We start from the raw sequence: 27,982 nt of genomic DNA, 5'->3' as shown, positions 1-27,982 counted from the left end.
TCAGAATGATTAAAAATTCGAATTAATGGCATTGCGGCTGCCTAAGTGAATCAGGGATCAGTGCACAAAGGCCCCTCAAACCACCAAACCTCCTCCTAATTCTATCACCCACAGAAACTGCATCTCTCCTTAGGGGCCCCCTGGCTGCCTTTGTTTCTGTCTTCAAAGCACAATACAGTCCTCGCTCCAACTCAAGGTGTATTGTCTTCCTTTCATGGGAAATCACTTAGAAGAAAAATATGTGATGTGGCGAAAAGACAACACCTCTTATGGAAAGAAGCCCCCAAACTACTTCCCAATGAATTTCTTTCACTAGCCCACAGGCTCTTAAACTGGGAGACATAACTTATTTCTTTTGTTTTTTCCTTAGTACTCTGATAGATTTCATTCAGTAGAATTAGTTTCCTTTTTAATCCTATATATTTCTGTTTTATGCATTTAAAAATGTTCCTTCTTCTGAAAAAAGGCTTCATAGATTTCAGCTGATGGCCAAAAGGATCGGCAACACACACACAAAAAGTTGAGGTTATTTTGCAATTATATGAGCCTTGTTACGCTCTTCGGATTACTTTATAACTGTGATGGAACATGGAGTATTTTGATCTTTATATGAATTTACCATAATCACATCCCCTTACTTGCACTGAAGGGGACATCATAATACTAAGGTCCTAACAAGTAGTACTGTGATGTTTAAAATAAAATAAAAAAAAATGTTTTTTAAGGAGAGAAAAAAAAAAGAGCTCTGTCCACAGAGCTTGAAAGACCTGTTTAAATAACAAAGCCCCATTTTCCATGTTTTATGTAAACCCAGTGGATTAACAACTGGCACCGAGCTAAACTGACACCCTGATTAATCTGTGCCAGGCTGGCTGCTCCATTGAATTGTTTGCACCAGCCATCCCCTGTATGCAAACAGGAGAGGCTGATTCAGGCAGCCAGCGGGCTCCAATGGCATGTGGGGATATGTGGGGATTTAGCAGTGTACAAGCACAGGGCAGCCTTTGTAATCCTTGCAAGATTTTTCCTTCCAATAGAACAAATTCTGGGCTGACAGGCAGAGGGTCCAAGTCACTCCAGGGTAGAAAGTTGCAGAAGCTGGTTTGCTTTCTCTCCCTCCTTACTATACCCCTATTGGCAGAAGAAGAAGAAGAAAAAAAATTTAAAGTGATGTAAATGACGGCCGATAACCAGGCTTGGTCCTACCCCCTGATTAAAGTGTCACGATGCCTCTTTAGAAATCAAAGGCGTTATCCTGCTAATGAACCAAATTAGACTGAACTAACATTCATGTTAATAATTATTACTTGCAGAGCTAGCTGTGTTTGGAGTGTTAATGATAATGGGGAAGCTGAATATGATGATAATATTTCTCAGGTGCTTATCCACTCAATAGTTGAAAGCAGACGGAACTAGATGGCAGGAATCCCCCAGTGGTCCAATTTTAGCACCCTGGGGCGGGGAATAGGGAGGTAGGATTTTGCCTGAGTGAGGACTGCTAGATGAAGACCGAGGTGAGTAATGAAATAAAGGTCCAAACCAAAACCCTTATTAAAACCAGAAGTGTTAACCTGACAAACTCACTCTTTCACACTCCTTAATATGATCTTAGCGATATTGTAGGTCTGCCAGCAATGCATATGGTCTTCATTTTCCCTTAAAATGAGTCACAATAAAAGACGATTTTTATATTCTCAAGGCTAGGTCTGCAGAAGACATGCATTTGTGATGCTATTGATTTTTTCTTTAAAAAATTCCAGCTAAAATGCCATTATTAGGCATGGGTTACAGTTACAGTGAAAAGTGAGAGCTGCCACTGAGTCCCTGGGGAGACTGGGGAGGGGGAATGATCCGTTGGCTCCTTTCTGTCATTGTCAGGGTGTAGAAAGAATGAAAAATACTTTAGTGTATTTCATTATTAGTACATGTGAGCAGTTTGAACTTTCTATTATTGAGCCATCTTCTTTTATAGGTAACGCTGTCTTCCCAGCATTTTTTAAAAATGATTTTGACATGGATGGTGGGGAAAAGTGGTCTGGGTTTGCTAGATGGGCATGTATTCACCTGAATAATTTGTCTTGTTACATCAGAGTAATGATTTTTTTTTTTTGTTTTGTTTTGTTGTGTTTTTATTGGACCTGGGGTTTTTATTAGAGTAGGGATTTCCAAGGGAGGTATTTCCTCTACCACGGCAGAGATGTGATTTGTGATCTAAAGGATGCCAGAGCTACTGAGAAATTAAAAGATTTGTCCAGTGTTTGTTACATAGTATGTGTCAGAGAAGGGAATGGAGCCCTCGGATCTTGCCGATTTTCCCAGTGCCGAGCTCACATCTTTATGCATACACTTTTCATTTTAATGTATGTTTTATATTTTGTAGATATCACTACATGTTTTCTTCCTTAATTGATAGACTATAAGCTTTTTGAAGGAAGGCACTAAAGTTATTCCTTTCCACATCATGAAGATTAGGGGTGCAGTGCCCCATGAGCTGGAAAATCTGCTTTAAGATTTTTGACCTCTTCATATCAGAGAAGAAATCTGAATTATTATGGTATTAAAAGATGAAATATGTTGTTATTATATAAAACTATATATATTTTATGCATTTCTGAGTTTTTAAACTTTTTCTGTGTCGTCTGCTGGCTTTCACATGTCATCTGCAGCTTCTGAAAAACTCCCAAAAAGTTCCCATTTAATTTCTTATGCCAAACCATGATATATTGAAATTGTGACGGGGAAAGTCATGATGTGGAAGGAATAACTGCATTTCATTTCTGTCCTTGAAAACACGGTATCAAGTGCAGTGCCTGGTATATAATAGAGGCTTAATAAATGTTTGTGGACTTATTAAGTGATCACAGATTTAGAACTGGAAAGGATCTCACAGATCATCATGTACAGCTCCCTCATTTAAAAAAATAAAAAAAGAAACTGATACAAGGTAAAGCAGTTGCCCAAATACACATAGATAATAAATGGCAGCTTGAATTCAAACCTAGATCTTCTAACTCCAGATTCAGTATTTCTTCTCCAAAAAAGTATTTCCTACAGCTATAACGTTCTCTATTTCCATTCCATTCAAAGATTCAATATTTTCAATCATTTCCTTTCACTCTTGAGAAATGAGAGCAAGTTTAATTCATGAATCAAAATCAATTTTTATAGAAGATGCTGTATGAAGTGCTGGTGATAGAAAGGATAAGAATAGAGCAGGCCCTTCCCTCAGGAAGCTTTTTTTCTAATGAAAAATTCTACTATATAAATTCCATTACACTATATGGAAATTTTATCTGAAAACCAATTGTTTTGTGAGTGCTGAATGTGAAGATAGAAGATCCAAGTTAATGCCTTGTGTGACTTTGGGCAAATGTTTCAATACAATTTGCTCATTTGTACAATGAGAGGGAATTACACAAAGTTGAAAAGATGATCAAAAATGGAAGGACTGTGAGAGAACAAGAACATTCACATACTGTTGGTGGTGTTGTGGACTGATTCAACCATTCTGGAAAACAACTTGGAATTGTGTGGGAAAATAATTAAACAGTTCATAGCACTATTATATATATATACATAAAGAAGATCAAAGACAAACACCAAGTCCCCACATATGCCAAAATATTCATAGCAGCACTTTTGGTGATAGCACAAACTAGAAATAAACTAGGTTTCTTAATAGAGAATGACTGAATAAATTGTGGCATATGAATATGTTGTAAGAAACAGCAGAAATGGGAATTTCACAGAAGTATGGGAAGTATAAAGTAGAAACTCATGCATAGTGAAATAAACAGAATCAAGAAAACAAAGTATACAATGGTTACAATAATATACATGCAAATAACAATAATAATAGTATTATTTAATAATTATATGATAATAGGGTTTCAAAATACTTCATATTTATTGTTTCATTTGATACACATAACTCTGGAAGACGGGTGCAATTATTAGCTGTATTTTACAAAGGAGGAAACTGAGACTGGGAGATTCTAGGTGATATGCTCAGGGTCACACAGCTATTTAATATTCAAATTCAGATTTTACTGATTCCAAGTCAAGTATGCTATCCGCCATGACAGCCTACCCATCAGTCTTGATCCTGGAGAACGTGTGATGAAATCTGCTTTCTTCCTTTCAGTAGGGATGTGGGGAATTGTAGATGTGGCATGGTGCAGTCAGTGTATTGGTTCATTTTGCTTTAACTCTTTGAGGTGTATTACATCAAGAGTGATTTATAATGTAGAAATAAAAGGCATCAATAGAATTTTTACAACACAGTTTTAAAGAATAATACACTAAGAGAGTTGAAGAAGATTATCATTAATGTCTATTCCAGCTCTGAATCCTATGATCCTAGAGAAAGGCTTTCCCATTCTCCTCCTTTGAACCCATACCCTAAAATAAAATGGAAATTGAATCTAAATCTCCAATAGATTGTAGGTTCCTTGAAGGCTCAAGATTTTGCCTCTTTTTGTGTCTCCAGTACTCAGCACAGTGTGTCTGGCACTTAGTGGTGCTTGATAAATATTAATTGATTGATTAAAACAAATGCTCCCATCCTTTTCTTACCTGTTTGGCATGACTGCAAAATGTATTGAAACAAATTGATCCATCCCAAATAGCATTTTCCAATCAGGATGCTGCTCATTCCCTGAGAATGTTGTTCTCTCTTTCAATTAAGAATAAGACCAAAGAAAGATGGGAGATTTTTCAATACACAGAATAAATAGTGGGATTTATGATTGCTTCTTGAATATTCCACTTCTCAAATTTCATCCTTTATAATGACAGCAAACTTGCCTGCTTAATTTTCCCCTTCTGAGGATTAAAAAGAAGAAAGAAAGGAAGAAAGGAAGGAAACAAGCAAGCAAGGAAGGGAGAAGGAGATAGAAAAAGAAAGAGAGAAAGAGAGAAAAAGAGAGAAAGAAAAAAGTTAATAATGCTACTTTCAGTCAAAGTTTAATTGTTTGATATGATTATGCTTTCCACATGTTTTTAATGTTCAGCTTTATCATTTAAGGCTGGCAGAGAGAGACCAAAAGGAAACATGTTTCTAATGAATATGAAACTTTGACACTGTTTGGAGCAAATTATATCAAAAACAAAGTTCTGGAAATTATTATTGTTTTATTAAACATTTATGAAGTGTCAGGGTAGGCCTTAGTGAATCAAACAACCATATTTTTCAATTTATTTCAATAAAGGGAAAGACTTAGTAACAGCTGAGAATTCCTAGTTCTTCAAATCTCAGAGTTTCTTAAGAGCATCTATTTTCCTCTTCAGGATCTTGTGAATGTTGGGATGTCTGCACACATGTGCACACATGCAAGGATGCATGTACATGCATAGGTGCATGTGTAACTCAAGGAGATTTTGTTAGTTTTCACAACAAAGATAACTCTGATTGATATTAGAGGACCTGTTTTTTAATTGTAGGTCAGCTCCTTATTAATGCTATTTGTTAAGGAGGGACTAGAGTATAATGCAAAGAACACTGACTCTGAAACCAGAGGACCAGGATTCGAAATCTGCTTCTAATGGCTAACACCTCCATGATCCTTAAGATCTTAACTTCCTTAGCCTCAGTTTTCTCATCTGTAACATGAGGAGGTTGGATTTAGTCCTTTTATCTCTTACCTTTATCAATCAATAAGCATTTATTAAGTACCTAATTTATATATGATAAGCACTGAGGATACAAAAACAAGTTAGACACTCTGATCTCCACAAACGTGCATTCTACTAGAGGAGATAATGTCACCATATAATTTTAACAGAATGCATACAAAATAAACCTCCCAATTGGGAGGGAGGGCACCTTGAGTTGGGGGAGGATCAGAAAAAGCTTCTTATAGAAGGTGTTGCTTGGACTGACTTTTAAAGGATATGAGGCATTCGCGGAAGTTGAGATGAGGAGGAAAAGAAATCCAGGCATGGGATTAGACAAGGTCAAAGGGGTAAATAGGGAAGATGGCATGTCATATGTGAAGAACCAATATCAACTGGGCCATACCACTGAGTCAGGAAAGAGAATGATACACAATGGATTGTAGAGATAGGTCTGGCCCAGGTTATAAAGGAATTGAAAAATCAAAAAGAATAGTTTATATTTGATCCTAAAGATGATGGGGAGCCAGAGTTTATTGAGTAGTGGAATGATATCGCCAGGCCTGCACTTAAGAAAAATCCTTATAGCAGTTGTGTGGGAGGTAAATTGGTGTGGGGAGAGACTTGAGGCAAGGAGATCAATTAGGTGGCTACAGCAATAGTCCAGGAATAAAGTGATGAGAAGTTGAAATGAGGTAGACAAGGCTGTGGGACTAAAGAGAAAGGGGTTGATGTAAGAGATTCTGTGAAGGGAGAAAGGACAAGATTTGGCAACTGAAAGGATATAAGGGAGGATGGAGAGTAATATCAAGGATAACATCAAAGTTGTAAACTTGGGTGACTAGAAAGATGATGGTATCCTCAAAAGAAATTAGAAGGTTCAGCAGAAGGGTAGATTTAGAGGGAAAGATAATAGACCTGTTTGTAATATGTTGAATTTGAAATATCTATGGGACATCCTTTCTGAAAATCTGACATGTCATCAATAATGCAGAAAGCAATGGGATTAAATATATAAATCTGCATAAAGATGATAATTAAAATTATAGGGAAAAATAAGGGAAGAGAAAGATGAGAGAGATGGGAGCAGGATAGAGAAGAGAAACACAGAGAGAGAGAAGAAAGAGAGAGAGAGACAGACAGACAGATAGATAGACAAGAGAAATGCACACAGAGACACAGAAAAAAAAAGGCAGAGAAACAAGAAAAAAGCCCAGTAGTTATAGGATATAGTTATGGTTGGTAGACTGAGAAGTATCTATAATCTATTTGAATATCCTATTGCCCGTGTTACTTTAGACAAGCCATTTAATTTCTCTTGATTTCAGTTTCCTCATCTTTTAAATGAGGGGGATAGATTAGATGAGGTTCCTTCCAGATCTGAATCTATGATTGGTCTCTGTGCATTAAATGAGCAAATGAGGATATATAAATCATGTCCATGTTTCTAAATGAAGCAGAATTGTCATCCTCCAGATTGTTATACGTTGTCAGTTTTCTAGCATGGTTTGTAGTGTGATGGTCCATCATGAGAGAGAGAGAGAGAGAGAGAGAGAGAGAGAGAGAGAGAGAGAGAGAGAGATACAGAGAGAGAAAGAGACAAAGACCGAGAAACACAGAGACACAGGGAGAGAGATAGAAAGAGACAGACAGAAAGAGAGAGAGAGAGAGAGAGAGAGAGAGAGAGAGAGAGAGAGAGAGACAAAGGGGGAGAGAGAGAAAAAGAGAGAGAGAGAGACAAAGAGAGAGAGACAGAGAGAGAGACAGAGACAGACAGACACAGAGAGAGAGGAGAGACAGAGAGAGGGAGACAGAGATACAGAGAGAGAAAGAGACAAAGACCGAGAAACACAGAGACACGGAGAGAGATAGAGACAGATAAAAAGAGAGAGAGAGACGAAAAGAGAGAGAGAGAGAGAGAGAGAGAGAGACAAAGGGGGAGAGAGAGAAAAAGAGAGAGAGACAAAGAGAGAGAGACAGAGAGAGAGACAGAGACAGACAGACACAGAGAGAGAGGAGAGACAGAGAGAGGGAGACAGAGATACAGAGAGAGAAAGAGACAAAGACCGAGAAACACAGAGACACGGAGAGAGATAGAGACAGATAAAAAGAGAGAGAGAGACGAAGAGAGAGAGAGAGAGAGAGAGAGAGAGAGAGAGAGAGAGAGAGAGAGAGAGAGAGAGATTTAGTCGTGGAGTTTTGTTTCTCTGTAATCAAGTGGAAAGAGACCAAGGTCATGTTGCAGATTTCTCCCTCATTCTGCCCTCGCCAGGAAGACTACGTGAATGTAAATTGCTTTATTGGGGAAGGGAATTAAAATTATAAGGAGGCACACAGAAAGAAGTGCAAAATCAGGGCTGTGTCGGAACAGGGACAATATAATTGTGGTATGGATTCCCATATGGGACTAAATTATCTCGATTTTCGGACCGTCAGCATTTCTTTGAGGTAGCTGGAACTCGGCCAAGGTGCCACGTTCGCTTCATTTTTTGAAGACGGTTCGGATTCAACACAACTCTAAATATGCACCGAGCTGCGAAGTGCCAGGAGGACCGGAGCAGGGTGGCACTCACTCCCCCGGCGCTTTCTGCCTCCTTCAACGTTTTGCATGCCGCTAATTTTATTTGACTATTAAGACGGAAGCCACGCTGCCGTACGCTTTCTTTTGCTAAGCAAAGTGCCGTTTATTCTCATTTCTGTCTGGTCTGTAAAAGCGTATTGGGGGGCTGGGGACGAGGGGATGACACGGCAAGAGCCCAAATCCCCCCTCTTCTGTGAGTACATATCAAGGTTGTCTGCCTTTACAATGCACCAGTCAGTAATACTATTTTGTAGCAACTCAATAAAGCTGTTAGTTTTTCTGGGTAATTACCCACAGCCCCCTGCAGGACAAATTAGCATTCCTGACCTGAATAATGCTTACTAGAAAGAGTTCAATGGAATTTACTTAATCAGAATCGTTGCTTTCTTGTGCTGGGTTTTGGGGTTTGGTTTGTTTTTTTGTTTTTTAACTACTCTCCATTGTTGGGAAATGGCAAATCCCTTGCGAGGTTAGGTACCTGAAAGAAGGGACAAAAAAGACATGGATCCTAAAGGCAGAAACATGTTTAGAGATGACACAAATAAGACCGTCTCTGTTTCACATGAACCTATTTCATTATACTTAGTCAAGCGCTAGGTATCACTCTTTGTTATCTTAAGAGTTTTCTAAAGGAGGCTTTCAGAAGAAAAAAAAATCCTCTGTTGCTTGCTAATTTCAGGAAGAAAAAAGGGACCGTTTCTAAGTCATTTCTTTTAATTTTTAATAATAATAATAATAATAATTATTATTATTATTATCTCTCAGCAGGTTTCTAGTTTAAGGACAAAGCTAGGCAATTTTGTCGTGATTTTCCCTGCAGATATTTGGATATTTCTTCTCATTGCTCAGTCACAAAGAAAGTTTTAAGTAGTATATCATCCAGACCTCTCTCTCAGAATCAGGCTAAGTACATCTGCCTCTCCAGAGTTCCCAAGACTGACCTAGTGGGTATAGGGACTTTGTCCTCTGCTATCATGAGCTTCATCCCACACTACCTATGTTTCCTCTATGGAGATGAATCTCTTGTTTCCTCTGCTTTGCTATTGCACTAACTGCAAAACTCAGTCTGTAAATGCCAGCACGCCAAAGCTCCCTCAATCTCCGAAATGCTAGATATTGAGCTGCCCTCCAGACCTTCTGAAACTCCCAAAATCAAGGAAGCTCCACTCCCTTCACTTAGAACAGAAAAGGATAAATAACGAGACCAAGAATTAAAGTCCATTTCCCAGGATCTCCTAGTCTCAAAGGGAAGAAGGCTTCCCTTATATAGCATTGTTTCTCACTGGATACCATCCAATAAAAAAATAGAGCATCGAGCATGAGAGAGAGTATATGATGGATACTGGCCTGGCCTTTGGAAAGCCTCCACAACCAAAGAGCCTCCTGGTTGTATCATTTACCTGGTGGCTAGTCAACCAGAACTGGTTATAAGATAGCTATATTTTCTCTTCTAGGCACACTCCTTCCATTTTATCATAACACTCTCTGAAGCAATCTTCTCAGACTCTCCACATGGGAAAGTTGCACCATCCAAGCAAATTGATGGAGTCTGCACTTTCTCCAGACTCTGGTTACAAAAGTAAATCGAATAAAGTTGTCAAATATGTGATGGATCCTGCTGCTGACCATTTGTCCAGATGCTTGATTCTTCTCTGAGGATGTATTATCTTGAAATTAGGAAGATGTAAAAAGAGCACATGGTTGAAGCAGGAGAGATAAAAGAAATCAAATAAAGAAATTATGAATATACATAGGTTATATAAAGAGGGAGTTTCCATAAAAGGTATGTGACTTACTGTCACACTGTCTAAAGGGAATCACAGATGTCAAATGAGAGACAAGAGAACACAACAACAGCTAAAGGTATTTTCACCAGATCAGAGTGAGCAAAATTCAAGGATTTCCCTGGAAGGGAAAAGATAGGAATGTGGTTACTTCCCTGACTCCTTGAATCAGGGAAAGATAAATAGGATTCAACCATTAACTCACATTAAAACTAAGTAGAGCAAAATATTCTTGGAATGGCTGTTATATAATAATCATTATTAAGAGGGTCCTATTTAATGGTTGCTTTATCTTCATTTTCCTTATAATTGAAATTACTATAGCTATACATTTCATCCCTTAGGCTATAAGATGCTGGTAGGCATTATTCCATGTGTATGGATGTTTTTTGTTTGTTTGCTTGGTTGGTTTTTGGGAGAGTGGATAACTCTAACCTGTAGATTGAGGTGAAAGGAAAGAAGGGGAGGGAGTATGAGGGAAAAGGAGAACAAGAGAGGAAAAGGAAGGGGAGCAGAGAAAAGAGATATATGATATATAATATGATCTATGATGTGATGTAATATGATTCAGAAACCTTTGATTTGAATCCTAATTCTGTTCCTTACTTTCTATGTCGCTGCAAACAATTACCTTACTTTTTGAGTCTATTTCCTCTTCTTTAAAGCATGATAGTTAGACTTAGAAGTTTTTTACCTGGGGCCTATAAACTTTTATTGTTTGATAGCAGTATTTCAATATAATTTAGTTCCTTTGTAAAAACACATGTATTTTATTTTATGCATCTAAAAACATGATTCTGAGAGAGGGTCCACAAACCTACAGACTGCTGCCAAAGTGTTCCTCCAAGACTTAAGCAAACAAAGATTAAGCATGTAAGGACTAGATAATCTTGAAGATTTTTCTCCTCTAGATGCTGAGAGCATAAAGCAGCCCAGATAGCACAATCTACAGCAGCTAGAGTAATGTCATTTGCTTGTCAGGGCTCTTCCCCCTCTCATTTTAATAGGTCTGAATGTTGTCTCTGGGATATTTTCCACATTCCTATGGAGAGACATAGCCCCTTAATGATCTAAAGATGAAATTATATTGCCCAAACTTAAGCACCTCAGGCCTCCTGGGAAATGCAGCATCCTGTCTGTCCCACAGCTGGCATGAGAAAACAGGCACAACAATAAACACAAATAAGGCTTGGTCCAAAAATAGAAAAGCAAAATCGTGCTTTTATCTCTCGGTGAATCCCTAATACACTTCCCTGGGTCTGATTCCAGCACCGTGACAAAAGTGTGAGTGTATCAGAATATGCCCTTCCTCCTGAGTCCACCCTGTAGCATCAAGGAAGGGCTTGCTCCTCCTGGTCTCTGTGCCCTGCAAAGTGTTTACTTCTGGGATGATGATATGAATTCAGTCTTTCAAAACCAGAGAAGGCTGATCCAAGATGTGAATGATATCTTGAGAGTGAAGCTTTCAGAACACTTCCAACACATTTTTGTATGCCCAACCTTTCCTTCCCAATGCTTAGATATCATAAGGAAACTTAATCCATATGTTTCTGATTCGCCTAGTCACAGCACCAAAATGTGGCGTTGTAATTGATATTTGATGTCCATAAAGCTTTCTGAGCTCTTTTATAAGCCTTTCATGCCTTTTCCTGAAGAATTGATTTGCCAAAAGTAAATGTACTCCAATACCAAAGCATTAAGCATGGGTTCAAGACCCCAGATCTCAAATCCTGCAGTGTGTTGTAAATTAGATAACATGTTTATCACCTCCTGTAACAATGTATGTGTATTAAGATACATGTATGTGCTTGGCATTGGGCACGATGTCTATTCTCTTTAGATATAAAAAGAATGAAGAAAGTAAGACAATGAAAAGATGCAAAGAAAAAATAGCTTATTCTGGGACGGCATTGCTTTAAATATTAATAATGTATCTTTTGCAATTTCATGGGGGAAAAACAGTAGGTATGCAATGACACCTAGTTTTCCTCTACCCTCCAACCATCTTTTTCCAGCCTCTGGCTGAAACTTGGCATTTCTTCTCCTTCTGCCAGAGTTAGAGCAAATATCTGGTCAGTCACATGCCTGTCTCCTTATCACCATTCAGACTGGCAATGTAAGGGGATGGGATGGGGGGACAGCAAAAAATAAAATATTAACTTCTTGGTTCAGGAGCATCCATCCAGGTTCTTGTCACTGCTATTATTTTCAACGTGCTCCCCTCTTCCCTTTAATTTTGTATTTGTTGCTCTCGTAAAAATGTTGAGAAGTAGTCACTCCTCTGGCATTCACTCAGCTCAGGTTGCTGTGTGACATGATTGAAAAGCCAAGAACCTTAGAAGGAAACATCAGTTCATTGGCTTATTATCACACCTTTCTGTAGTCAGTCCCTGCTAGTAGGGAGACTGAGACTGATAGATTCATTGAATTTGTGACTTTGGGGATATATCTGATTCCTGCATATCTAGCATTGACATGATGATTATCCTACTCCGGGAACAAGGGGACACCAAGCTGGCCAAGTAAGAATAAATCAACTCAGGTCAGAAACAGAGCAGGTCAAACCTTCAATGTCTATTAGACCATGGGTGATGGTTATATTTCCAGTTTGGGGGAGACAGAGGGACTCAGACTTTCTCCATTCCCTCTGCAAAAGATAATCAATGCAACTTGGTATTTGTTAAGCACTGGCTCAGTGTTGGAGATTGTGCTGAGGGCCAGAGATCCAAAGACAAAAACAAAATGGTCCCTGCCTTCAAGGATTTTACAGCCTACTGGACAGAAATGACACATATACAAATGAGAAAATCAAAATACCCATAAAGTAAATGCAAAATAATTGATCAGGCCGGGACAATGTTAAAATATGGACAATAAAGAAAAGTCTTATATAGGAGGTGGTACTCCAGGACTTGGACTATGCTTTGAAAGGCTTTAAGAATTCCAAATCACACTACAAGATCTGTAGCCCAAAGAGATCAAAGGAAAACAACCTACACATATAAAAATATCTATAATGGCTCCTTTGGTAGTGATAAAGAATTAGAAATTGAGGGAGTGCTCATCAATTGGTAAATGGTTGAACAAATTGCAATATATGATTGTGATCGAATATTATTGAGCTGTGAGAAATGATAAGCAGGAAGATTTAAAAAAAAAAAAAACCTGAGAAGACTTGGATGAACTGATACAAAGTGAAGTGAGCAGAACCAGGAGGACATTGTACACAACAGCAATATTACACAATGATTAGCTGTGAATGGCTTAGCTATTCTCAGCAGTACAATGATACAAGACAATTCCAAAGGACTTAAAATGAAAAGTGAGATCTACCTCCAGAGAGAAACCGAGTGAGTCTGAATGTGGATTGAAGAATACTTTTTTAACCTTTATTATTCTTAGTTGTGAGGGTCTGCATTTTCTTTTGTAATATGGCTAATATGGAATTTTTTAAATAATTGCACATGTTAATCTATATCAAATTATTTGCCTTCTCAAGGATGGAGAAGAGGAAGAGAAGGAAAGAATATAGAAATCAAAGCTTTTTTTAAAAGTTTGATTTTTGTTTTAATGCAATTGAGAAAAAATTAAATTTAAAAAAAGAATTCCATGTCAGAACTGAGTAGGAAGAACATTACAGAAATGCAGGATAATCTATGCAAAAGTATAAAGTAAGAATATTGTTACCTACAAGGAATTTCAAGTCAGTCACTTTAGATAGAACATAGAGTGTGAGTAAGGGAGGAATATGTAATGATCCTGGAAAGCTAAACTGGAGCAAAACCATCAGATTGTGAAGGTTTTTATATCCTAAACAGGATTTTTCATTTTGTCCCAGAATCCTTTGAGCAAGAGAATGACATAGTCATACCTGCACTTTTAAAATAGCCATTTGGTAAGCTGTGTGGAAGATCTACTAGAAAGGGACAAGATTAAGGCCTGAGAGACCAAACTTGGGTGATAACAACATTGGTGAGCAGGCATTAAGGCCCAAACTAGGGTGGTAGCCATCTTAATAGAGAGAAGGGATAAATAAAAGAGAAGTCAAGGGAAAAGGACTCAGCAGCTAATTGCATATGATGGGGATGAGGGTGACTGTTGGGATGTAAATGTGTTTGACAGGCATGGGTACCTCAACTGGAAGAAGGAAATAGAGGTATTCAAGGGAGGGGTGAGGAAGATAGTGGGAAAAATGGATTCCAGTCTAGACATGTTTGATTTCCTGGCCCTAATAAGTAGGGATTTCTATAACTCTGAAATCATATGAATAAAAATATTCTACATAATGAAAGCAATCTCCCTTGAATTTTGTAGGATTTTAGAAAGAACTCAAGTGAAACTAGCAGAACAACCCTAAAGAAGAGCTCTAAAAAGAAGAGAGGATTGGATTAATAATATCTGACTTTTACACAGTTCTTTAAATTTTACACAGTAGTATACATTGATGGTCTTATTAGAATATCAAAACTTTTCTATCAAATGAATAATATAAATATTCATCTCCCTCTTGTGCAGTTGAGGATATTAAGACTCAGAGTTGTGATTTCCCCACACTGACACATTTGATAAGTGTCAGAAGACAACATCTGAACCAAGGTCTTCTTCATCCTAATTCTAACATTTTACCCTCTAGACTACACCGTTCCTGGGATTCCTTCAGCTCTTATAATGATGAGATATTGTTTGTTCTTTACATACAGAAAGCCATGACCAGATTCACATTTAAAGACTATGCTTTGGATTCTTGGTGTTCCAATATTTTTTTCCAGAATAGCAATGAGTTTCCATCTTTCTCATCTAATCATTTTATATATGTACATAATGTATATGAATATGTGTATATGTATACTTGTGGCAACCTCCAATATAAGTTCCTTGAGACCAAAGATTGAACCTAGTACAGTGCCTGGCTCACAGGAGGTATATAATAAATGCTTGTTCCCTCCTCTCTTCCCATACCTAGAAAGTTATTTCTCCTCACTCTTGTTCCTTAGAATCCTTGGCTTGTAGCTCCAAGAAACTGTAGCTTGTGCAGCAGACACACTCCAATAAACCATTTTAGCAGATGGGCTAAACCAGTTGGAGGGTAACCAATTGACCTCAAACTTGTCAGTAATTTAGGGGGTGTCTACCCCAAGCATGTGAAGACTTCTCTGGTGGAATGGTGGATGAGAACAATTGGTTACAATGAGCATGAAGGGAGCTGAAGCAGGCACTGTGGAGCAGCTGATTGATTAGGTACCAAGATCATGCACTGCATCCCAGGCCATCCTGACTTTTTTCCCCACTTAGATTTTAATGACTCCGGAAGACACTGTCTCACTTAAATTCAATTCACATGAGTTAAGGCATCACTCCATGATGTCACTGATCCTCTTTGAAAATGAAGGACAAACAATAAATGAGCTTGTATATACCTGCATATGTACATGCCATCGACTTCTTTTACTTTTTTTTTCTTTCTTTTTTTTTTTATTTTTTGGATCCTCAACACATGTGCTTGTTATATAGTCAACATTTAGTAAATACTTGCTGACTGATTAATTGCTCTATTATTTAGGATCATACAATTAAAGAACTAAAGCAATGACCTTAGACGTTCTTTCATCTGAGACCCAAGAAGCTTAAATTTCTTGCCTAAGATCACCACATAATAAGCATCAGAGGGGGACTTTGTAATCAAGTCTTCACACTTTGTCAGCAACCTATTCAATATGTGTATGTCTCTCAGTGTCTATGCCTGCTTTTTCTCCCTTTCACTCACTCCCTGCTCAACGTCTTTACAGATAAATAAGAGGTGAGCTTTGAACCTAGGTTTTCTCAACTCTTGAGCCAGAGTTATTTTCACGTACCATCCAAGGACTATATGATTGAGATGCTCTAGAGAGGATCCCTGATTAGGAATGGATTGAAGTAGATGAAGTAGAAATCCATGGGCTCTCCATAAAGAAGAGCTCACTCACTGGATGATTATTCCATCCTGACAAAATAGAGGTCTGTTTTCTATGGCTTGGAGGGAGGGAGAGAAGGAGCATGTTTTCTAGTTTCTATTAAATTCTTAGCTACAAAATATTTCATTTTTAATTGCCTTATTTCTTTGGGGCCTTATATCTATGGGTCAATACTAAGTGATTCTCGTTTGCCCCACAGATCAGGTTACAGGAAATGGAAATGAGATTTCAAAAAATGACTTGTTGTGTGGTATTCAAGGACTGAATTGAATCATGGTTTTGCATTTTTTTAATCAGGTACATAAATCGTAAATTATTCAGTTAACTGCTTGTGCCTCAGTTTACTCATTTGTAAAATGAGACATTTAGATAAAGTGATCTCACAATTCCTTAGACTAACCTAATCTAACATTCTCATAAACTGATCTAATATTTTATTCACTGATTAACTCTTTTTATCCCCTATCCATGAGACATTGGCTTTTAGTACTGGCCTACTGGCCACAGATGGAGGGACATAAAGCACCGTGGATTCATGGAACATCTCACAACAAACTGGGGGCAGTTGAATGGCTCAGGGAAAATATGAATTCGAATCCTGCCTCAGGCACTTACTTAGTTTTGCAACCAAGGATACTTTATCTAATCTCTCTAAACTTCAGTTTCTTTGCCTATTAAACGGGAACATAAAAAACAAATTCATTACCACATATAAAAATGCTGTCTATTATGTTTCCATGATGAATGGTCCCTAGAAACAGACAAAAGATAGAAATGCTGTTAAAATGCCCTCTCCAAAGCAACCTATCATTCTCTTTCTTTTTCACAAATATGTACTTTCTCTCTTCCCCTTTCTAACAATGCAGAGCAGTATAGTAAATAAAATAATAGTCTTGTGTTGGGGAAGACCTATGTTCAATTTCCATCATTGACACTACTGTTGTAATATTTAACAAGCCACTTAAACTTTCTGAGCTTCAGTTTCCTTGTGAATAAAATGGAATCAAAATAATTGTAATACTTCTTTCTTGGGGTTCTTATTAAGCTCAAATGAAAGAGCAAAAAAGTATAAAATGTTCTGTAAATTTCATTTATTATTTAATTTGCTTTATGGATCTGTCTTATTCATAGGCAAAAAAAGTGGGTACCCAGTGTTTGAGATTTGAGAAAGACTCTTTCCCCCAATTTTTCTCTATTATGGTTTTAACATCTAAAATTCCATCATTAGTGATTCATGACTTTAGAGGGAGGTATTATCCTCTGTGAAAAGACAAACAAACACTCTTACGAAAGCTGACATGTTGCTTCATCTTCGGTCATTAGCATCTTGAAGTGAGTTAGTCACATCCTTTCCAGAATGATAACTAATTGACAGTAGATTTTGATCAGGATGAAGACAGGAGAGAGGTCAGGGGGAGGATGGATAAAAAGATTTTGGACAGAATTGGCCTAAATGGGGAAGATCACTATGAGAATGCCAGGACTGAGTGCTCAGAAGAAAGGTGGGAAATCACCCAAAACGAAGTTTTTGTTTCAACATAACCTTGAGGTATATATTCTCCTATGGTCTAGAAATCCAACAAATATGGCAATACCCAATCCCAAATCCAACAGATCATCTTTTCTCCACATTTTCCCATCTTCCCTATTTCCTTCAGTGACTACATCATTTTACCAACCACCCAAACTCCAATCATTTTGAAACTCTTCCCTCTCCTTCCATACCCACAGAATCCAAGTTCTTTAGAATATAGCTCTGAAATCTCTCTTACACCTCCTCCCTGCTTTCATTCCTACTATCATCACCCTATTTCATTCCCTAATTACCTCCCACATGAACTATTACAATAGCTTCCTAACTAGTCTTCCCACCTTTAGTCTCTACCAACTTCAATTCACTGTCATATTAATCTTCTTAAAGTGCACCTCTGATCACATCATTCAGAATCCTCAATGGCTCCCCACTGTCTACAATATTAAGTTCAAACTTCCTATCCTGAGATTCAAAGCCATCTACAATCTGGCCCAAATCAATTCTGGATATCACATTTTAGGATAGATGTTGATAAGCTGTCAAGGAAAAGAGAGGAAAATAACAAAGATTGGAAAGACCTTAGAATCATAGCATAAGAGGATCACTCAAAAATGTAGGGGTGTTTTGATTGGGTATCTGAATTATTGTTGAGGAAAAAACATTATATTTGTATTGCTGATTTTTACAGGGCAGAATTAGGGTAGAATCAATCAAGTGACAAATTCAGGTGTGATGTCATTTTTTAAAAAATCCTAATAATTATAGTTATAACAAGGAAAAGTAGGCTACCTGGTGACATAGCAGCTTCTTTTAAAAAAAGTAAAATCTTTAAGCAAAAGCTGAACATATTTGTCGGGTCTTTTATAGAAGAGATTCTAGAGTTGTTGGATATGGTTTCAAATTCCATCTCTAACCTACTGTCCTCTATATCCTCATATACTTTTTCAGATCACTTTTTATGTATTGCCCTCCCATATTAGAATGTAAGCTCCTTGAAGGCAGGGACAATCTCTTTTTTTTGTTTATATTTGTATATTTTATTTATTTATTATATATAAATAAAGTATATTTATATATACTTTACACTTAACAATACATAGTAAATACTATTGTCTACTTTACTACCAGAAAGTTTGAGGATCTTCCCCTCTACACTTTTGTAAAGGCAAATTAAGCCATCTTTGTCTAAATTCTTAATTTAATCACTGAATGCTATTGCCTCAGATAAACTGGGACCTGAGAAAGAACTTAACTTTTAAAAAAACAAAATCTCCCACCACACCAAGGGCCTTGACCTATGTATTATGTACATCACTGTACTCTGATGACTCTGGAGAAGAGAGTGTGGTCAATGACTTTGCACAGTTCTGCCTCATTAAATCTAATTCACTTGCAAGTCAAGACATCACTCTCCTAATGTCATTGGTCCTCTTCAAGAACTAAGGATGAACCAACAACAAACTTACTACACATATAATTTTTGGCAATTCACTTTCTCAGTTTCTCAGTTTACTCATCTATAAGAGAACAGGGCTGTACTAAATGGCCCCTGAGACTCCTTGCAGATCTAGAACCATGATTCTAAGTCCTAAATTTGATTTCTGCCTTCGATACTTGCAAGTCACATTACCATGCACAGTCACCTAAACCTCCCTGAAACTCGGTTTCTCAGTAAAAGAATAGCAATTATCCCTGAAGCACCTGTCCCATATGGTTATTATAAGGCTCAAAGGAGATAATAAATGGGAAGCATAATATAAGTCAATTTTTATTAGTAATTACTCACCACTTGCCAAGTAGGCAATCTTACCATCTTGCCTTGCTAGCTCTCCCATTTCTTTCTGTTAAAATCTTATACATGATTTAAAGCACAGATTAGATGCTTTCTTTTCCATATAAACTCCACCCTTCTCCCTCCTCTGAATTCATATGACTATTCATTCATACCTCTTTCATATATGCTTTGTAGATGAGCTCATTTTTTGTATACTAATTAGTTGTAGCATCATAAATCTAGAGTTGCCTCTTCAACTCACTAATCTAGCTGATGAAGAAACTGAGACCCACATAAATTGTCAAGTCAGTAAGCACTGAATAAGTGCTGATTCTGTGCCAGAAAATTGTGCCAAATAGCAAAAATACAAAAAAAAGCAAAAAACGGTCCCTGCCCTTGAGGAGATTACAGTCTAAAGGACAGTAACTTGCAATAAACTATGTACTTGCAGAATATATACAGGGTCAATTGGAGGTAGTCTCTAAGGTCAAGGTGTTTGCCTTGATTGGGAGGTGGGAAAGAATGCATAGAGACTTCTTGCAGAAGGCAGATTTTAAGCTGTTTTAAAAATTAAGGGAAATTTAGACAAGTAAGAATGGCTAGATTATAATCCAGGTCTCCTGATTGGAAATCCAGTGAACTTTCCCCCTGTTCTGTGGGTCCATATCTCAGCTCCCCTACTAGATGATAAAACTACTCCAAGAGAAGGGCCCTTTCTTATTTCTTAGCTTAAAGCAATGCTTTTCACCTTGTAGGCTCTCAATATATGTTCATTACATTGAATTGAATGGAATCAAACTGAAGCAAATTGAATCTAATCTACGACAGAGTGAAAGCTTACCAGGCTGCAAATGTTCAAAAAACATTTTAAGGACACGAACAAGTTTCAGACCTTATTCTGGATACTCATTCAAAAATGCCAAATTTAAATGAAAAGAAAAGCTCTGATGTGATCATTATCTTGCTAAATTCTGTGTTTAGTCCTGCCTAATGAGAAACTCCATATGTATGTGGCTGGGGTCCATATTCCAAAGTGTTAGGGAGTAGGCTTCAATATTGGTATGTTCCCAAAGTATTTCTCCTGTTAAAGTTTTCTGTTTTGGTGCTCAGGAGGGTGGCAAGAGGAATCCCCTTCTTTTTATGGTACAACAAAGCCTTTTTTCCTTCCTTTTTCTCTTCAGATCTTTTCTTTATGAAATATAGAGATGGTCCTAGAATTAGGAGTTTAGTGTAGAATAGATAGATGTATGGCTTAGAATATAGAATGGCTAAATGGCTCAATGGATAGAGCCCTGGACTTGGATTCAGAATGCCTGGTCCTGGGGCTGGGAGTTTAGTGTAAAATAGCTAAAGTATAGAATAATTAGATAGCTCAGTGGATAGAGCCCTGGACCTGGATTCAGAATGCCCTGAATTCAAATTTGGACTCAGACACTCATTAACTATGTGACTCTGGGAAAGTCACTTAACCCTGTCTGCCCTGATTTCCTCGTCTGTAAAATGAGCTGGAGAAGGAAATAGCAAACCACTTCATTATCTTTGCTAAGAAATTTCCATGGACAATAGTGGTGTGATGTGGTATCACAAAGATTGAACAACAACATAGAATAATAAATAGAATGCTAGACTCCAACTTATCCAATGTCTTTCAAAGATACTAAATTGATAAAGGATGTTTTCCATACTAAGAGAACTGTGATTGATTGATTGATTTAACTGGAAAATATTCTTACCTGGCTAAGGTAGCAGTAGTATTTATTATCTTGACACTTTTTTATGTGAGATTAGATGATGTGATTGATTTACACTGAAATGGAAGCTCCATTCTTTATGGGGTCCAGGTAAGGAATAAACAGATAAGACCCAAGGAGGATCTAAATTCAAATCCTCCTCTGGCTCTTGTTATTTGTGACCTTGGGCCTCATTGTTCTCTCCTGAAGCTTTGAGAGGTCATGTAGAAAGGGAGTAACTCATAGTTACAAAAACTCAAGACATTCCCTGTAGATATGGCAGATAAGGGTACAGTTTTCTGCTGGCCTTCTTATAGAACTTTGAATCTGACTTTACTTATTACGTCAAGTTTATTCTTGACTTCTATTTCAGGCACTGCTGTCAGCTGCTGCTGGACTGGAGATGCTGCTAGAATGCCAATGAAAAGTCAACATCTTTTAGTTCTATCAATTTAACAAGACCCTGTTATCATCAAGATGTGGGGAGGGACATTATTTTTGTTTTGGTTTGACGCAGTTCAACCATTTTGGTCATGCTTGACTTTTCATGTCCCCAGCTTATTTTACATTTAAGATAACTAAGGCCAATAGGATTGAGTGACTTTTTAAGGGTCACACAGCCAGTAAGTGTTTGAAACCAGATTTGAACTCAGTTCTTCCTGACTCCAGGCCCATTGCTCTATCACTGTGCCACCCAGCTATTCTTCTTCAAAAAGGAACATCCCTCAAAAATTATTCCTTCTCAGAACCCTTCTTTATGATTCATCAATCTTTTGAACCTCTAGGTTCTGAACTTATCTGGTACATTACTAATGACCCACAGAATATGACCAACTTTTGTCAACCAATCTGAACATGTACATTCTATGAAACATCCCATCAGTTCATTCAAGGTCTTTCAAGGACATCTAAATTGAAAAAGGATGTTCCTCACAAGTAGGAAAAGCCTGCAATTGATTGATTCAATATAAAAGTATTCTTACCTGGCTAACGTATCAGGGTTTAGTATCTTGACACTTTCTTTAAGTGAGATGAGGTGATTTGATTGATTTATACTGAAATGGAAGCTCCATACTTTATGGGATTGAGGTAAGGAATAACAGTGTTTGAGAAATGAGAGGTGGGCAGAAACTGGAAACAAAGGAGACCAATTGGGAGGTTATTATAATAATGGAGATGAGAGACAATGAAGGCGTGAACTTAGATAGAAACCTTGAAGCAGGGAGGAGAAAGAGATGTGAAAGATGTTATATAGGTAGGATTGACAAAATATTGACAGCCGATTAGATGTAGAAGGTAAGAATAAGAAAAGAATCAAGCATGATACTAAGCTTCCCAACTTGATTTTCTCAGCCAAAATAAGGAAATATCAATTTGTTAACCCAGCAAAATTCAAATTTTTGGTCACTGAAATAAAATTAAAGAAAAAAAATCAGAAAAAGTATTTTGAATTTTTTTCCAGTATTAGAGATAGGTTCAAGGAAAAATGATAGATAGTAATCCATTTTGTGTTTCATAATTTGGAGATTCTATCTTTCTTTGTCACTGATTTTTCAAAAAGTTTTCCTTCTTTCTACACATTAGGTGGGTGATTGAGGAAGGTATCAAGCCATTGAGATGATAGAAAAGTGAATTTCAGGAATGGCATTTTCTTTTTTCTTTCTGCTGCTTGATTGAATCAGATGATCAGCCCAATTTCATATGCCTTTGCTCTTTAATATTATCCTAGATGGGAGTGAATTGGAAAATTTCTACTACCTTGAGAGCCTTTGCTCTCATATTTTTCAAGGTATGTCTGTATGTGCACCTTGTGCTTTTGTAAAGTGGAGAGGAACTTAAAATAATGAGAGAAAAAAAGGAGAGTAATAATTATTCTAAATTGAGAAACATGGAGTAGATTACAAATAAGGATTGTCAGTTCCAAAGACTATCATTTTTATTCAGTCTATTGATAAATTCTTTAAGTGTGGCTAAAAGTTGCAAGAAGCATTCATCAAAGAATAACAACATTAACAACAACGACAGCTAACATTTATATAGTGCTTTGAGATTTGCAAAGTTCTTTGCATATAATAGTTCATTTGAACTTCAGGACAACTCTGAAGTAGGTGCTATTATTATTTCTATTTTGCAAATGAAGAAACTGAAGAGAATCAAATACTCAGAGAAGCATGAAGAGATTTTTAGGAACTGATACAAAATCAAACAAGCATAACCAGAAATATACCATAACTATAGGAATTGAATGAAAAAAGAACAAAAAACTAAATTAGAAGAAAGTCCAATTGAGTAATTGAAAAATGAGCAAAAGTCCTAGAGAACACCAACTTAATATTAATAATAATAACCATCATTTTAAGATTTGCAAAGCACTTTATATTTGTACAGTTGACATTCACCACAACCATGTGAAATATGTGCTACATTTGATCCCTTTTTACAAATCAAGAAAATTAGAGACACTGAATCACTCACCTATACTCAAACAACTAGCAAGTGATGTGGTAGGATTTGAATTCAGGTTCATTTGACTGTATCCAGTACTCTAGCCATCATATCACCTAGATCATATATATATCTTCTAAGCCAAAAAACTGAGGATCTACTTGGGTCAGAGATGTTGCATATATTGTTAAGTAAGACTGAGGGCAGGTGATGCTATAATAGATATTTTGGTTTTCTGAATGGTTTTTCTTTCTTACAAGGAAAGGTTTCTGGAGACAGAGACAATGTAATGGGAGGGGTGAAAGAATATTCAGAAATGGCTATGATATAAAAATTATTTTTAAAAAAGAAAAACATTTAAGGGTTGTATTTTAATGGACTGGATTTATATCTTCAGAAATTATACTGTGGATATTGCTTAATCTTTACTTTGCTTGGCTTTTACATTTGTCTGCTTACTCCTTTTGTGTATGACAAAAGATGCCTGAATTCATCTATTTATCATGTGTAGGACAAGAAGTAAAGGCTTAAGAATGGTTTATAGAGTAGTGAACTAACATACAATTATGATGAAAGAAACACAATTTATAGTCTACTTCTTAAATCACTAGAATGATTTTAAATCTTTGTCCTTAATTTTTTTCATTTTTGTATGTCCCGTAAATTGAGTTCATTAGTCTTAACTCTTAGTCAGCTAAAGTTCATAGGACATTTCCAACAACTTATTCATATTCAAACCTTTAGCAGGAATTCCACACATCAATATGTTCCAGGGAAGGTGCCCTACTTTTAAGATTCCCAGAGATTTTATTTAACTACAGGTGACCACAGGGGGCTAAACTTAGAATCAAGAGCACTGAGTTCAAATTCCATTCCTGAAATTTACTCTATGAATAGTGTTAAATCTCTGTATGCCTCAGGAAACTACCAATAGAAGTGTCCTAAATTATACCTGGGTAGTTAGTATTGGTAAAGAAAGAGTTACCCACCGAGGAAATCTCAGCTCATTTGATTATTTTAAGTGCTGACTATAATTGTATTCATAAGCAATTTGAGACTGCCTACTGTCAGTATTCACACATCCCCAAAGAATCACTAATTCCCTGTCCATTTGCTTGTTTCTGCTTTTATAATTGGAGGATCTAAAATCCTATCATTCATTTGCTTTGATTTTTGTTCTTGTTTAGTTATTTTTCAGTTGTGTCCAATTCTTCTCCACCCCATTTGGGGTTTTCATGACAAAGATACTGGAGTGATCTGCCATTTCCTTTTCCAGCTCATTTGGCAGATAAATAAACTGAGGCAAACAGGGTTAAGTGACTTGGTTGGGATTACAGAGCTACTAAGTGTTTGAAGTCACATTTGAACTCAGAAAGGAATTCTTCCTGAGTCCAGTCCCAGCACTTTATCCATTGTGCCATCTAGCCATCTAGCTATGATTTTTTAGAAGGTGATAAATGAATTAAACAAACCAACAAGTCTCTGGGATTGATTCTCTCTGCAAGATATGGCACAAAGATGAATTTGGCCTAGTCCTTGACATTTTGTACAGCAAGGCAGAAATAGTTCAAACTTAGTCATTGGGATTTTAGTTCACCATTCTTTCCTTTGCACTACAGGACCTCCAGTTTGAAGGAAGCGTATTGGACCTTGCCCAAAATAGGAGCCAAATAAATGTTTACTGAATGAATAGAAAAGGAAAATATCCTGTATCCTATTGTTGTTTTTCTAAAATATGGGGTGATCCATATTTAAGAATAGTATCTGATGAAAGAGTTAAGATAAAGAAAATCATCTTAATGTGAAGGATGATAATTAAGAACTACATTGACATCTTTTCCCATATCCAGTGTATCAGTTTAAGAATGGAGATATCTTTAAAAGTCAAAAGAGGATAAAGAGATAAGAAAACAAGTTGGGAGCACCCCAATATTTTCTTTTCTTATCTAAGTTGAAACTATCATTTTTTAAAATGACACAAATGCTAAGAAGACAAAATTAAATAGATTTGCAAGCATATTCCATACACTTATATCACATATTATCTCATTTAATACTTGCATTCTATTAATTACTGAAAACAATTTAGCAATATATAGGCAAGCAACATAACTTTTGACCCTTTGGGAATTACTAGATAGTAACAATCCTCTAAAAATTAAACATGTTTATAATAATAATAATGATCAGCTTTTTAGAGCTTACTTGTACACATCATATATTCTATGTCCTTCTGATTTCTATGGAACTTGTCTCTTGTAAAGCTATCTCTTTAGGAGGGTTTGAGTGGCAATGATCTGACAACATTGGGCAGGGGCAGGGTTGGAGAGTTAACAAGTAATATCTATCAAAATATATGCTTCAAAATTACTTTCTTCAGAAATAAGCCAAAATGTTATTCTGTAGGAAAAAAAAAACATTCTTTTATCCAACTCAATTCAACAAATATTTATTATTGTTTTTTTCATTTGTATCTCACTCTTCATGATCCCATTTAGGGTTTTCTTGAGAAAGATACCGAGTGTTTTGCCATTTCCTTCTCTATCTCATTTTACAGATAAAAAAAAAAACTGAGGCAAATAGGGCAGAATGACTTGCTCAAGGTCACTCAGCTAGTAAGTGTCTAAGGTCAGATTTAAACTCAAGATGAGACTTCCTAATTCCAGGCCAGTACTCCATATGTTGCACCAACCCTTTTCTGTGTAAGACATTGTTTAAATCCTGGGCTTGGGATTATAAATATCAAATTTGAAGGGAACTCATTGTACTATCTAATCCAATCCCCTCATTTTACAGACATCAGATTTTACTGAAGCTTAGAAATTTGAAATGACCTACCCAAGATCACACAAGTAGCATCAGAACTAATATTCAAATTTAGATCATCTGAATCCAAATCCAACAGTTTTTCTACTATGCCATAGGTAGAAAGATTTTCTTTAAATTATATATTCCAAGCCTTCCAAGAGTTTATAGTCTAATATCTAAGATAATTTGGAGCATAGCCCATTTTTCCATTACATATCTAACTACTGTCCACTATAAATTTGCATTGATTCCAGGTTATTTTAGAACTATACATGAGTCAGCTCACCAAATATGGGTTGATTCACACCCGCAGAGTGGGAGGCACAGGGGATTCATGTGTTCTCTCGTCCTCAGCAACAGAAATAATACAGATGGTCAGAATCATTGCAGATGTAAGATTTGGTGCTATGGAAAGAAGGGGAAACAAAATCGTTTTTTAAATTCATACATTTTGTTTTCACATCAGTTTTGTTACTAAAAATATGTCTCTCTTCTTCCCTATTGAGTCATTCCTTGTAATAAAAAAAAAAAAAGGAAGGAGGGAATTAGCATTAATTAAGTCCCTCCTATGTGCCAGTTACTATGCTATTTAATTTACAAATATTATATCATTTGATCACCACAACAACCTTGTGAAGTAAATTCGATTTTTGCCCCCACTTTACAGACAAAGAAATTGAGACTAAGAGCAGTTAAGTAACTTGTTCAGAATTATATAGATAGTAAGCGTCCGAGACTGGATTTAAACTTGAGACTTCCTGAACCAGGACCAAAAATCTGTCCACATCAATTCAGAAAAACTAACCCTTAAACTGAGTTGGACACTAAATGAAATATTCCATATACCTAGTTCTCCACCTAAGTAAATTGTTGTTCAGTCATATCTATCTCTTTGTGACCCCATTATGGTTTTCTTGGCAAAGATACTGAAGTGGTTTGTCATTTAAGAGTTAGAATTACATTTTCTCATCTCCAAGAAGCATTTAGTTCGTTTTTGTTGTTGTTATTTTTTCCATTTATATTGTTGTAGTCATTATTTTCCTGGTTATACATTTTGCTATGCATCAATTCATGCAAATTTTCCTATGGAAAGAACTATTAAGTTCACATCAGAAGAATGTCATTCATTAACCACTATTACCCTAGATCCCCTTGTCTCATAAACTTTCCACCATCCCCTCAACTCAAGGACAATCCCATCATCCAATTTCACTTCTCCTACTCCTAAGCTACTGTGGCTCACTGGAAAAAACCACGAAGTCATACTGATTTCACTTACTACATCTGCTGGACCCCATGATGCTACTCAACAATCCTTTTATTGATCTCTCATTAATGTCTTTTCTTATTCCCCACCTCACCAAATCTTTTCCCCTGCCTTTATTTCCCACCACCAGTCTCATGCTTCACACAGAAAATAATTTAGTCATCTTCCTGCAAAAATATGGGCCATCTGAAGGTATAAACTCCTTCAGTTTCTTTCTCTGTACCAAATAAACGGTTTTAGTATCTTCATCTGTCTGCCCTTTTATATCTCAAAGAATAAAATGTCAAGTGTCATGACTGGTCCCTTTTTCTATGTCATTAACTGTCCATCTTACATACCTTCCCATTAATGTTGCTCTGGTAATCAAGTCCTCTCCTCCATCTTCTCCTCCTCCTCCTCCTACTGTTTCTTCTCTTTCTCTTTTTCCTTCTTCTCTTTCTCCTTCTTCTTCCTCTTTTCCTCCTCATCTTCCTCTTTCTTCTCTACTCCTTTTCC

At 36.7% G+C, this 27,982-nt stretch overlaps 1 long non-coding RNA gene across 1 annotated transcript; it reads right to left on the bottom strand.

The window, feature by feature from the left end:
- On the bottom strand, nt 1-27,937 carry LOC116419048. The gene is made up of 4 exons (XR_004229274.1): nt 27,826-27,937; nt 26,507-26,625; nt 4,576-4,824; nt 1-1,131 (listed from the first exon to the last, which is right to left on the bottom strand). It is a non-coding gene; the product is annotated as an uncharacterized LOC116419048 (long non-coding RNA).
- Nucleotides 27,938-27,982: the final 45 nt, after the last annotated feature.

This window comes from Sarcophilus harrisii, chromosome 4 (genome assembly GCF_902635505.1).
Source record: "Sarcophilus harrisii chromosome 4, mSarHar1.11, whole genome shotgun sequence".
In the NCBI taxonomy this organism is placed as follows: Eukaryota; Metazoa; Chordata; class Mammalia; order Dasyuromorphia; family Dasyuridae; genus Sarcophilus; species Sarcophilus harrisii.
The sequence above is the reverse complement of the archived record's forward strand: the minus strand, read 5'-3'. Positions and strand labels throughout refer to the sequence as shown.